Genomic DNA, 10,177 nt, shown 5'->3' with positions numbered 1-10,177 from the left:
CGCGGAGTATAGGTTGTGCCATGCAGCACGTACACGTGCGCACGAATTCAGGGATTCCAGACTGAATTTATCTGTCGATCCATTTATAAATGAAAGGCTCCAAGTACGTACAGTGTTAATATCCGTACATATTAGATGTCATGGCTCCAGCCTTAGATAAGGTCACACGCTGAGCCAAACTCACCCCTGCGGCGTAAGCCAGGCAAGGTTTACTAGGAATGAATTTGGCTTAACGTGCCGGCCTGTAGTTATGTTTGTTTTTACAAATCCTGTTTATCCCTCGTGTAAGCATATTCCTCCTCGTTAGAAGACTTCTACCAGGCACATGCCAATCCACCTTCAACCCACGAACCGGGACATCTGTTTCTTTAGCTTCCCTCAGGGGTCTTTCAAGCCCCCTGGTTCATGCTGGAGGGCGCTGGCTCATCAGACATCAAAGCCCCTTCTCCCCGTGCGGGGCTGGAGACAGCCCTCCCTCAGTCCTGTGAGTGCTAAACAGTAGAGAGGCGGTCATAACATATTAATGCAAGGAAAATTAGCCTTTGCCCTTTGTATACAATGTCATCTGACAATAGCTACAAGTGATTTTTAGTTGAAATTTTCCAATTCAAATTTTTCAATTTTCAGTTGAAGCGATTTTTAGTTGAAATTTTCCAATAGTCTTTTTTTCCTCAAGTTTTCTCTTTTCCATGCTGAGGAGTACTCTGTTTAATGTGTAAGCAGGTGTGCTTAATGTCGAAGATTGTATTAGTTCTATTCCTGTAGGTGACCTAGTCAGACTTCTTGTGTAAGTACTCAGAATAACACAGTTACCTGTCTTACCTAGTAGTTACCTAACTTCTAGTCATTATCTAACTTCTAGTTATCCTCTAGCTATCTACTTTTCATGAATAGTCAAATACAAGGGCTTCAAATTTATCTTTTTAAACTTTCATACCAGTAGAAATTCACTATACAAGTGGACCAGCATGGCTGGATTATGTTTATTTCGACATTTTAATACATTAAATGCATGCAGGATCTTTTATAGGATGCTTCTAAGTCTGGGACACCCTGGAGAAAACACTAGACTTCAACAGAAAATTTCTAAAAGAAGAATGAGGGGGGCTGCAACGGCTGCTGTTAGACTGTTTAAGCTTAGAAACTCTCACATCCTGCTGGAATTTAGGCAACGCTTCTATTTGCATAAAGACTGTACAGGTTGAGGAGAGACAGTATTTTGTGAAATGGGTAAACTCAGAGTGTAGACATTATTATAGCATGGAATTTAAGTCCATTAACTCCATTCTTCACGAGCATAGCTTAATATTAAATTCACTTAAGTTAGTAGTGTAACATGGGCGTAAAACTGGGGTAAAGAAGCATATAATCTAGAACTCATTTTCAAACTGAGAAAAGTTATCTTTCCTATAATACATTAATAATATTTTTTCACTTCTTTAATGTGCTGTCTCTTCAGATCTCAGAGTTATAAAGGTGATGCATAAAATTATATCTTTATTTTAGGAATAGAAACTCTGAGTCCTGAACCAGGCAAAGTGATTTGCCAAAGATTCCCTACAGATTCATTTCAAGCCATCTCTCATTCCATTGTTCTGCCTTCTGCTCATGCCAGACCTAATTTGACTTTCACTGAACCACTGAATTTACTTGCAATTCTTCAGAAAAACTTCCCAAGTGCTGTAAAACATGACAAATTAATAAGGACCGGAGCCTGGATACAGAAATCCGCTGATTCCAGTAGAAGTTTGGGGATGGGGAGCTCTCAGAGAACCACCAAACGCACAGCCATAGCAGAAAGCCCATGTGTGCATGTGGAGGCAAAGACCCTTTCAAAAATTGCTGCGGCAGCACAGCCATACACAAAAAGGCACGAGACGTAACCTTTCTCCTATATTGTAATCCAGCCCTTCCCTAAGTGGCTGCAGTGAATTGAAAGGAAATATTGGAGCAAGCGGCTCATTCTTCTGGCGTGGGGCTGTGTGGGCTTCCTTGAGCCTCGCGCCACACAAAGGCGAGCACCGCTCTGCAGGGACCCGGCCGTCCCGGGGGGCCCCGCGCGGGACCTGCCATATCCCTCCATTGTGATTTCCCTTCGAAAATAGTCTCGTGCTTTACAAAAAGCCCAAAACACAATAGTGTGACTCAGCAGTTTGGATCTGCAGGCCACCAAGCCAGCTCTGTGAAGGTGCTGTTGCCTATGACCGAAAGAGGGGTGAGCTCCCATGAGCTTTTGAACCTTCACAGCCAGCCGTCAGTGAAGGAGTCCAACGATCTCATGTCTGTGCTGCCATCGAGCTGCTGGGTGTCCCCGGGCAGCCGTATCAGCTGGCGTGAGATGCTGAAAGAGCAGGCCTTGAAGGAAAGCATACATAGAAATACCATAATGGTCAAACCTGCCCTGTGATTTTGGGAGGCCAGCTGGTATCTCTGATTGGACACCAAAAATCATTAGGCCGGCAGATGAGTGTAGCTATCTCAGCTTCCCTGTCAATGAATCAGGACAGACACTGGCTTGTCTGCCTCTCTGTGGCAATAGCAATACCATTTGTAAAGTGCTTTGGCAACAGAAAGCACCAACTACAGCTGGTGACACTCCGCAGCAGTGCTGGGGGCTGGAGTCACCGGTCCCCTTCATCGGCAGGAGAGAATAAGAGAAAGACAACTGAAAGGAAAACGAGACCAGGTGGTAGAAAGCAAGGGGACTAGTGGACCAGCAAAGGAGATGGAAGACATGAGGGGAGACGGCGTTAGGGAAGAGAAGCTGAGATGTGAGAAAGAAAAAGTAGCAGAAAACTGTAATGAAAGAGAAAGAAAGGGGGAAAAAGAATATGAAAGTTGATTTGACCAGAAAGAGTCGTTCTGGTTAGTCCCCCGGGAAGGGCAGGGATGAGTCAGGTCGGGCGCGAGGCTGCGCAGCACCGGGGGAGGCAGGGTGCTTCCCCAAGGGGAACCAACCAGCCCTGAGTCATAAATGCAGAGAGGGAGGGAGCTGCCTCTCCACGGCCCCACAGCTCCCCGTGCCCCACGGTGACAGCTGCTGAGAGGTGGGAGCTCTGCTGGCCCAGCTTCTCTCTTCTCCACTCTCTCCTCTGAAACCAGCAGTTAGCCTGCTATGTGAAACCCTTGAGAAAGCTTTCGTTGCCCCAAGTTCGTGGGTACCCCACTGGCTTTCAACCTTCCCATTTTGGTTTCCCCACTTTGATTTCCCCCTAAGTTTTCCTCCAGCCTGAAGTTCAGATTTTAAAATCTGTGGCAAAGGCTCAGGTGCGACTTCTGTACCTGAGGTACACACGGACATTTGAAAAGATGGCCATTTGCAGTTTGGTACTTTCCAACCAAGCGGCTCTTTGAAACCAAGTGTGATATTTATTCAATTGCAAACTCCTTTTTCCACGGATTTTTTTGAAGCCATTATGTTTATGTCTCCCTTTAAAGAGGAGACAACTCTTGTGCTTCGCTGGGGTTTTTGTTCCAGACTGCTCCATTTTCAGTGAGCAACACCCCAATTTGTCTTTTCACAAAAATAAATCATTAAAAAAATTGGAAGCAAGTAATGAAAATCGGTCCAGAGAGTTTCATGTTCTGTTATGAGTTTTCCACGTGTGTCAATCTGTTCTGCCTCTGCACACCCTCAGCACCAGAAGACAAGAGTTTGAAGGAAGGCAACCTGCCTTTAGCAGAATGGACAAACTACTACATCTTTTGAAGGAACTTGGTATGTTTTCCACCACACCTCCAAACCACACACCTGTAGAACCTGAAGCACAAACCAAGTGAGTGGATCCCAGTGTGCCTGTGGCAGAACCAGGATGCAGGTGTCACCTCCTGACTTCCCAGCCCTATGCAGCTCTTCCTGCCCTGTCAGTCCTGGCCATGGGCGACCTGCTGGGTTTTGGTGAGGTGTCCATAAAAATGAAACAGAGATGATAAGAAAGAAAGAGCAAACATTTCTCCAGATTTAAGGAGAGACTTCACTGTAGTTTTGTAAGAGGATCTCATCTATCTCTTTAATAAGTAAAGAATTTGGGTGACACAGGACCTTCTTGTCTCCAGTGGAGGACATTTTTTCCCCGGGGAACCTGAAGCTCAGTTATTAAAAATGAAAATCTGTCTCAGCCTTTCAACTCAGTTCTTGGAAACACCAGCTGTTAAAAAGGGGAAAGTTAAAAAGGAGCCAAACCGAGGGACCCTTTCCAGATAAAGCTTTCCTGCGATCTTGGTACCAGGACGGCTGCATCTGACTGCCCGGAGGAGAAGAGGTGAGCTATGATGCGTGTTACAGATCAGCAGCAAATGCTGCATTTCCTCTCAGCCGCTGCCTGCCAGGAGTGCTGGGCTGCACAGCTCAAACCCAAAGAAAACTGCCCAAAACTGCCTGGTGCGACTCCCTGGGCTGGTGTGGGAAACGGGTTTACACGAGTGTTAGAGGTACTGGGATGAACTGGTGAATCGTTAGTTGCAAACATTCTTTCAGGAAAATTGTAAGGCGTCTCCTGTTCTGCCAAATTATTTTCAGACTGGTTTTCCAGGGTTTGAGATTTTTCACAAAGTTGTTTGCTTTTTCCTACCCAAGCTGTAAAATCTATCCTTTCTAGTCTTATTGGAATCGAGATGATTTGCCACTGGATTTACTGGGAGAATACTAAGGTCCTCAGTTTTCTGTTAGTCCTCATGAGTATACATAAAAAAATACATTTACAATGAATACCAATGCAAAAAAAAAGTCAAGGAAGCAAAAGGAAATATTTCTACAAAAAGTGGACTTATTGCCTTCATAGCAATTTTTAACTTCTTTTTTATAAAAAAAACCTTGTCATACAAGGGAAGTTTACAATACAATTAGCTGAATAAAGACAAACATCAAAAAGTACTATAAGAATATTCTGGGGTGGTGAAATAGAGCACATACATAGATTTACGTACAAAAATGGAATTTACAAACAACAGAGCCCCCAGCCAGAGACTCTGCTTGAAGGTATTCTGAGCTGATTGAATATTCAACATCCCCTAAGCCCTTTATTAAATTTTTAGGAAAACCCATGACTGGAGAAACAAAATTAAGTTATTTTTATATTTTTCTATCCTATATTTTCTATATTTTTAATATATTTTTAATAAATTAATAAAAATGTGAAGGACTCAGCAGCTTGAAAATGTTCCTTTTGAACTATTGGCAGAATTTAGCAATTCTGCTTTTATTCCTACTTTTACTTTCTTACTTCAGTTTAAATTTTATTATGCCCGGGACTTAAAGCACCACTGTGCCGAACACCCTCAATGGTCCTGTATTGCAACAGAAAACATAAACGCTCAGAGCTAGGGATCAAGTTTCTCTGCTTAATCTTCACATTCGGGATAGTGAAGCTCTATTTTTTCCACCATTTTCCATCCCAATATGAATGTTTTTGAGGTCAAACCTCAAGAAGTAACGCTGAGCATTTACCAAAATAAATGCAATACTCTCTGCTGGTTCCAGCTAAAGGTCCATGTAGCCCAACGTGCCGCCTTTGGCAGTTCTTTGCCAAAACACATGACCACTACTGCAATGTTCCTCTTCTGTAAGATGGGAATGGTAACACATCTGTATTCTGCCCGGAGCACATGCAATGTACTTTTTAAGGACCTGATTCTGCAAGGACTTCTCTATTTTATATCCTCTGAATAGCACTGAAAATAATAAAAGATCAGGGAATTTACAATCTGTGTATGTGCTCCAAGATAGGGTTGATTATTGTCATTAGTTTAAAAAGAAATGGGAAAAATACACTGGGGAATTTTTCAAAAATGTAATAAAAAGGTATCATTTATATTTTTTTGAACTTGTTATTTCAAAAAAATTTTCCACCCAAGCTGATTCGAACTGGCACAGGTTGCACAGGGAGGCTGTGGATTCTCCATCCTTGGAGATACTCAAAAGTTGGATGGACACGATCCTGGGAGACCTGCTCTAGGTGGCCCTGCTTGAGCAGGGGGGTTGGACCAGATGACCTCCAGAGGTCCCATCCAGCCTCAGCCACTCTGTGATTCTGTGATAAGAGTTCCAGAAGCAAATAGTCTTATAAGGGCAGGGAGCCCTTGCAGGCAGTGAAGAGCACGGTGACAAGCCCCGAGGTTACACATTAGCCAGCTGTGACATTCAACAGCACCATTAACTTTTTATGCAGTGATACAGGGGAAAGCCCTAATCCTGCCCAACACTGAGTACATCTGGTGAGTCCTGAGGATCTTCTGTTTCTGTAACCAGTCACCCTCAAAAATGTCCTTGGTATTTTAGAGTCAGAACTCACCCCTCTAAAGTCAATTCTCCTTTGTCAAGGAGTGGATCAGGCCTTTACAGAATGAGGCTGCAACTCTGTAAACACTGTATATGGATTTTACTTTAATACCTAACACAGTCCCCTTACAAAAGCAGTAGAGTCAAACATCTGAGGAAGTTTATGCTCCAGGAGTTGGACCAGAATACAAGAGGGAAACAGATGACAAAGGAAGGAGAAGCGAACTCGTAAGAATGAGATGGGAAAAAATAGAAGAGACAGGGTAGGAGTACTGAATCAGGAGGAAAAGCCAAGGAATGGAAGAAACCCAGACACAGGGAAAAAAAATCAAGTTAATTTAACATTACCAATAAAATGCATGAGAACAGATTTTTTTTGGGGGGTGTCTCTCTCTCTCTTTTTTTTTTTTTAATAGAAGGGAAATGTTCATGGGAGCTTTCCCCTAAATCATTAGCATGCTGTAGGAAATCTGTTCTGTGCAAGATCTGTAGAACTGGACAATTCCTTAGAGAAAGTGAAATTGTATAGGATGTCGTTGTGAGAGGAGGGAACAGAAAGAAAGAAAGAAAGAAAAGGCAGGGAGAAGGAAAGGCAAGGCAGGGAGGAAAAATGTATGCAAGAGCACGCTCAGTGACAGACAGAAATGTGCACACCTTGAGCTCCTTCAGCCCGTTGCCTCTAAGGCCACAAGTGAATTTGCAGGGCCGACAGTAGAAACGCTGAGTGGAAAACGCAAACTCCCATCTTCAGCGCTTGCCATAGGCGTCAAGCACAGCGCCCCGAGGGAGGATGAAACATTTGCCCAAGGCGGTACCATTATCTGGGGAGAAAAGAGTGTTTCTGTTTGGGTTTCAGAAAAGTGAAAATGAGCAACCCCAGCGAGCCTTCTTAAATTTTGCTCCCTTCAGAAGAAAACCCCAAGAGCAATATCCTCTCGCTATTATTTATAGTCAGAAAGCGATCCTGCTCCCAAATACAAATGCTTTTAAAATGCACAACACTTTCTCCTACCAGCACTGGGCGCTGAACCCGGTGAGCCTTTCTGTCAGGACAAAGGCTGCCTCCTCCGCGAGGACTGCTTGCGTGAGTGATGCACAAGGATGGCCAAAACCTGAAATTCAAGCTGGGCTTTTTCTGCCTCACACGGCGACAGCAAAATGTGGTCCAACGCAGTTAGCAGGCCTGTTGATAAGTGTCAGGACAGAAGACGGTACTTTCCACTCCTTGGCACTCAGATTGAGCCCCCTGAAAAATCATCAAATTGACCAAATGTCCTTAAGATAACAAAATAAACAGAATCAGCCCTGAGAGTTTTTCTTGTTTGTCATTAGCTCTGTGATCTGGGAGGCTACCCTTAATTTCCCCATTCCGACCATGAGAGCTAGAAAAATAGAAAAATAGAAATGAAAACTGAGACAAGGCTACCCCCACCAAAGTCAAGTTGGCCCTGTGTGGGTTTCGGAGCCCACCCAGGCAGAGCAGCTCGCAAGACCCGTGCCTGAGATCACAATGCACTCTGCAATTACAGCACAATGCTGACAATAGCGTTTTGTCAGTAAAATAAGAAGAAATAGTTCTGAAGACACATCGGGGATATGGGGGTAGGGGGGACGACTAAATAAAGAAGCAATTTTGTTCACTATTTTTTTGAGCAGTAGAGCAGGCTGACACAAGGGTTATAGGATGGCACAGTATTTCCCTCCACAGATGTCACCAGGACACTACCACACGTGATTTAAGATTAATCTCTTGAATCAAAATGCCACCATGTACACTAATGAGCAAAAACTCTCTGGCAGAGTATCTGTCCCTGGGGCTCCCACTCCCAGGTAAGAAGCTTGTCTCCATGCTATTGTAGAAACTCTCTCAGCAGAGTGCGGTGAGGTTGGTGGTATAACGTGCCCCCAGTTCACAATTTTCCATTTCAGACTCGCTGTCTCTGTCTTGGTTTCGGTCTATTTACTCGGAGCCATTTCTTAACAATGTCTAATTTCCTCAAGGAATCCCTCTGAGTCCCCTCTCTTAGAAAGGCTGCCATATCTTTTTTTTTAATCACTGAAAGGCACAAATATCCTTCCTGAGCTCCCTTACCATCCAGCCTGATTATATACATAGATTTCAGTTTCCATACATTTTCTACACAGTAGGAGTTCCCAAAACACAGCCTCTGGGGATATAAAGTGTGGCCCCAACTGCAGCTCAATGAGATGAAAACAAAGCCGATCAGGTACTGTTTTTACTGTTAATGAGCCTAACCAGCAGGCAGTTATTACTCAGTCTGGAAGACATAAGTGGTTGGAATTGTAGTGCATTCATTTTTTATTTATAGCGATGCACGTTCAAATTAGAAGTAGCCCTCCAGCAGCTGGCATTTTGCCAGGGCCTGACCATCAGTGTGATAAAATTTGAACATCTTGAAGATATAGAATGTCTTTTGTTGCTTTTATACTTTTTAATAGTATTCTCCCCCCTCCTACTCTCAACTCCCTTGACTAGCAAAAATGGACAACGAGGCTTAATTATTTTAGGATCCTGGCTCTTACTGAAAATGAACAAAATTGGTCTTTTTTCACTTCGTGGTGAGGTGCAAGTCAGGCATGCACTGATCTCGTAACAAAGCAAAGGCTCAAACCTTCTCGTAAATAAAAGAATAGAAATGAACCCTTGGACAAGAACCATAAAGAAATAAGCTCTTGGAAAGGATACACGTTATTAGCCTGTTGATCTATTAATGGCAACTGTAAATACCTCACCCAAAATCACAGTGACTCTGAAGCATTTAACTGGAGAGGCTCACAGAGCCTGGCCAGGAGAATGTGATATGGGGAACTCGCAGTAATTCGCCTCACCTTGCCAGTCATCGGCTCCCAATCTAACCCCTCCCCTGAGTTTAAGTTACAAACCTCAATAACTGAGTGGCAGACTTGACAGCAATTAACATTACTCAGCTGCCAGTTGGATTTTAAAATCTCCCTTCCAAGTGATCTTGTTACGTAGGTTTTAAAAACAGCCTGACAGGGTGCTGCTCTGTGCTGAGGAGCTGCGTTCTGCGACTCAACCAGATTTTGCTACTGATTTCAGGGGGAGCTGATAAATCAGTGATAGGGTAAGGGTAAACGGCACTGAGCTGTTTTTTTGGAGTGTGAGGCTTGTTTAATCTTCTCAGTGAGGGGGCTTTACAGAAAGCACTATTGAGAATTTATCCATATTAGCTTAGTTCTTTAGTCCTGAGTGTTACTCACATACAGGAACGACCATGATATGCTGCAAAGTGTTCCCTGACCCTCACACCTCAGTGTTCAGGCTTTGAAAGCCAAGGAGAAGTTTCTAAGTCATTTCAAGCCAAGGAAAAAGAGTTTCGTTTAAAAATAACTAGCTGGAGTCAAACTCTGATCACTTTTAAACCTAGCCCAGCCGCCTGGGTAGCTCAGCTCTTGGTTTGGGATGATTGTTGTGGCAGCAGCTCGGGACGGGCCTGGTCCCAGCAGCAAGTCCCGCTGAGGGCTGACAGGCAAAGAGACTTATGCCCTCCTTGCTACTACCCGAAAGAGGCCAGAACAACTTATTTTCCCTCAAAGACTAGGGATGGAAAAGCAGTTTTTAAGTGAAGGCCGCCCTCCTCGTTGTGCAGCCCCGTCTCTGGGCCGCAGGCCGGGCTGGGCCCTCTCCTCCGCCTCCCTCACACACCCGCCACCCATGAGGAGAGCGGACAGGTGAGGACCAGGGGTTCCCCCACAGCGCTCCCTCGCTCGCCCGGCGTCTGCGAGCGGCCAGTTGGTGGGGTGACACACGGCAACGCCGGCCGCGCCCCCGAGGAGGCCGGGCCAGGCCAGGCCGGGCCGGGCCGGTGAGGCGACTCCCTGCCCGCCCGCCCCTCGCCCTCAGCCGCGCCGCGCCAC

The sequence above is a fragment of the Calidris pugnax genome, unplaced genomic scaffold (assembly GCF_001431845.1).
Source record: "Calidris pugnax isolate Ruff unplaced genomic scaffold, ASM143184v1 scaffold56, whole genome shotgun sequence".
NCBI lineage: Eukaryota > Metazoa > Chordata > Aves > Charadriiformes > Scolopacidae > Calidris > Calidris pugnax.
The sequence above is the reverse complement of the archived record's forward strand: the minus strand, read 5'-3'. Positions refer to the sequence as shown.